The 4,140-nt window shown below is 43.6% G+C and overlaps 1 non-coding gene across 1 annotated transcript; it reads left to right on the plus strand.

The window, feature by feature from the left end:
* The first annotated feature begins 2,042 nt into the window (after nucleotides 1-2,042).
* LOC133243575 (U6 spliceosomal RNA) lies at nucleotides 2,043-2,149 on the plus strand. Its single transcript, XR_009735130.1, has one exon. It is a non-coding gene; the product is annotated as a U6 spliceosomal RNA (small nuclear RNA).
* Nucleotides 2,150-4,140: the final 1,991 nt, after the last annotated feature.

Below are 4,140 nucleotides of genomic sequence, written 5' to 3' on the forward strand. Positions count from 1 at the left end.
CTTCACAATTCCCCCCAAAGATACTGCAGTCCCAGTAAGCTAGGTCACAGGGCAGCATCTAACCACTCCAACATCTCACATGTGTAGGGACTTCCCTGGTGATCCAGTGGTTAAGAGTTTGCCTTCCAGTGCAAGGAGTATGAGCTCGATCCCTGGTTGCGGGACTAAGATTTCACGTACCTTGCAGCCAAAGAATGAAAAAAAAAGAACCCACAGAAGAAATATTGTAACAAAATTAATAAAGACTTCTAAAATGGGTCACATTAAAAAAAACTTAAAATCTAACTGGTGCAAAACGCTTACTTCTTCCTCATTCTCCCTCCCCAGTGTGGCTGCAGACAGGTTCAGCTCATCCTTGTGACTCACAGACCTGACTGATGGAGGCTCTGCGATCTTACGATGCGTCTGTCCCCAAATGAGGCTCGGTAGCAGCAGGACGACTAAAGAGGCAGGCAGAGGTGATGAGCTCAGCCCAGAAGGGGTGCCTGTCTATCCCCTCTCCCTTGTGTTCCATCACGAGAAGTCTGAACTAGTCACCTGGGCAAATCTACCTCCAAAGACACAGACTTCTCCCTCCAAAAGTAGAGGAGAAGCCACATGCAGGAATATTTATAACGCCTACCCTGATGCTGGGAAAGACAGAAGGCAAAGGGAAAAGAGGGCGACAGAGGATGAGATGGTTGGATGGCATCATCAACAGACATGAGTTTGAGCAGACTCAGAGAGGTGGTGAAGGACAGGGAAGCCTGGTGGGCGGCAGTCCCCGGGGTCCCAAAGACTCGGACATGACTGAGCAAGTGAACACCAACACTTGGGGGGAGTGAGAATTCAGCATGCCTGTACCACAATGGCAAAAATAAAACATGAGGACCCCTGATGCTGGGAGGGATTGGGGGCAGGAGGAGAAGGGGATGACAGAAGATGAGATGGCTGGATGGCATCACCGACTCGATGGACGTGAATTTGAGTGAACTCCGGGAGATGGTGATGGACAGGGAGGCCTGGCGTGCTGTGACTCATGGGGTCACAAAGAGTCGGACACGACTGAGCGACTGAACTGAACTGAACTGACCCTGTAGTCCCTTACTTCAGGGCAAGGGTTGGGATGATTTGAGAGACTATCTTTGAACACGTATATTACCATATGCAAAATAGATGACCAGGGCAAGTTTGATGCGCAAAGTGGGGTACCCAAAGCTGGTGCTCTGGGACAACCTAGAGGGATGGCGTACGGAGGGAGGTGGGAGGGGGGTTCAGGATGGAGGGAACACAGGTATCCCTGTGGCCGATGCATGTTGATGCGTGACAAAAAAAATCATCACAATATTGTAATTATTCTCCCATTAAATAAATTGTTTAAAACAATAGCAACAACAACAAAGGATCATTCACCTCTGAATTAATATAATTCACTTATACAAAGAGATGCTGAACTGTGCAAAATGGCCATGGCTCAATCTTGGCAATGACCTCCACCATCCTGCATTAGCAATATTTAGGGAAGGGTGGAAATGAATCATCTTCATTAATTAAATGTATCAGATCCTGCGTTTCAGGAAAGCTCTGGAGTGACAGCGACGACTTTATAAGGGAGACAGTGGGAGAAAGCCGAAAATAATGAATCCCACTTTCCATCTCCTTCTTGAGAAACTGCACTGACTCGTATTTAAGAACATCACATTTTGTGATCACGGCCAGGAAGGTGAGATGAGAGAGAGACAAAAATCTAGGAGTGCGTTGCCGTGTCAGTTTCTTTCAATTTCCCATCTCTATCTCCTTTTCTTAGTGGACACAGCGTGATTTGTTTCATGCAGAAAGTTACATCCCAGCGGGGATGTTTTTTCCTGCCCAGTTGTGTTGAGATTGGGTACTGTGGTGACTGAACCAATATAACGCTTGCGGGATTATAGACATGGACAAGATCTCTTCAGGAGAAGATGGAACTCAGTTGGACACAGATTATAGGATCTGTTGTCAGAGGATAAACCGTGCTTTGACCATCTCGCTTAAACGTCATGTAATACTCTCCAAAGTACAGCATGGTGGTTGGTTCAGCAGCACATATACTAAAATTGGAACAATACAAAGCAGATTAGCATGGCCCCTGGGCAAGCATGGTATGGAAATTCCTGAAATGTTATATTAAAAAAAAAAAAAAGTTACAGCATGAAACATTTTCCCCCAAAAGGTTTTCAAATTATAATAGCAACTGCATATTTTTTTTTTTTACACCATCGGATCTCAGCATTGTTACTGAAAACAAATATATATCTCAAAAGAAGCAAAGTAGCGAAAGATGTCAGGCAAGGTTTGCTTTTACCATACTCGAAACATTAGCATTTTTAGATGCATGTGTTCACGTGCAAAACGCACTCACTCTGGATGGATCGTGACACGGTGAGCAGATCATGCAAATTAAGATCGCCCGGTTAATCCTGCTGGTATTTATAATCCTTTGGTGCAAAAGGTCAGCATCTTCTGCTGTGGTTTTTTGATGTTGAGGGTCCAAGGTAGGGTGCAGGGTTCATGTATTACAAGCTGACACTTTGTAGCGCAAATCCCTAAAGAGGTGTTAGTTTATAGGTTTATTAGAGAGATTTTTTCCATATATCAAGGGCTTCACTTGTGGCTCAGCTGGTAAAGAATCTGCCTGCAATGGAGAGACCTGGGTTCAATCCCTGGGTTGGGAAGATCCCATGGAGAAGGGAAAGGCTACCCACTGGAGTATACTGGCCTGGAGAATGGAGTTGCAAAGAGGTGGACTCGACTGAGAGACTTTTACTTTTTCACTTCTCTTTCACAAACAGGTTTTTCAATGTGTCAAAGGGCATATGCCTAGGGTTATGCAGTAGATGCTTATGGAGACATTAACCAAAAACAAAAATTAAAATATGCGGAAGGAGAGGAAAAGTTGCTTTACCTGTTTTAGTTGTTGCTATTAAGGAATGGTTGAAGGAAACATACCTTCCTGAGCTTGCAGACTAAAGGACATACTGGTATGTGGGTGGATTTCATGTTAATTTCTATTTTTTTTTTAAATATGGAGCATCATTTGACTCAACATGGACCCTAGAGACTGTCATACAGAGTGAAGTCGGTTAGAAAGAAAAACAAGTATCGTATATTAATGCATATACGTGGAAACTAGAAAAATTGTTCTGATGATCCTATATGCTATGCAGAAATAGAGACAGGGAGGTGGGGAACACACACGTGGACACCAAGAGGGGGAAGAGCGGGTGGGAGGCATTGGGAGATTGGGGCTGACACATACACACTCTGGATAACTAATGAGGACCGGCTGTGTGGCACAGGACACTCTCGCTGAGCAGATACACACTCTGTGCTGACTTAAACGGGAAGGAAATGCAACACAAAAACAAAAACAGGGGATGTATGGATATGGACAGTGACTCACTAGGCTGTACAGCAGAAAATAACACAACTACACTGCAAGAAAAATTAACAATAAGAGAGAAATAACGAGGAGTCATTCTGTTCTGCAAACAGAAACGACACAGCTAGCTTGAAAAGATTGATGATACGCGCTCATCACCGAGGCGTGTTTTCCAACGTACTTTCGGTTCTGAATCTCTCAGTAACGACTGAGTCGACAGCACGGTTGTGTGACCGGACCAACGTCCCCGAATGACTCGGTCCAGTGAAAACTCCTAAAGTTACGTGCATTCCTATATTATGGTTTCTGGGATCTCTGGTTTTGCAAAAGCTGAAACCATGTGTATGATCAGGCCAGGAGAGGAATGCTTACAAGTATTTTTCACTGCAGCTTTCTTGAAGCATTATTGTTTCAAAGACTGGGCATCTTTTGAAATGTATCTCAAATTCCCAGTCTCTTTTCAGTCAATATGGTGATGTCTTTCATTCACTTTTTTTCTTAATTGCATGCATTCCTTAGTATCTATGTTCACTGATTGACATTCCCACACACAAAAAAATTCTTTTATGTGTATTTTGGAGTATATACAGTCAGTGACCAAGCCTACTATAAAATACCTTTCATAAGATTAAAAATGATCTTTGTGATAGGCTATGCAGGTCAGGAAGCAACAGTTAGAACTGGACATGGAACAACAGACTGGTTCCAAATAGGAAAAGGAGTTCGTCAAGGCTGTATATTGT

The sequence above is a fragment of the Bos javanicus genome, chromosome X (assembly GCF_032452875.1).
Source record: "Bos javanicus breed banteng chromosome X, ARS-OSU_banteng_1.0, whole genome shotgun sequence".
In the NCBI taxonomy this organism is placed as follows: domain Eukaryota; kingdom Metazoa; phylum Chordata; class Mammalia; order Artiodactyla; family Bovidae; genus Bos; species Bos javanicus.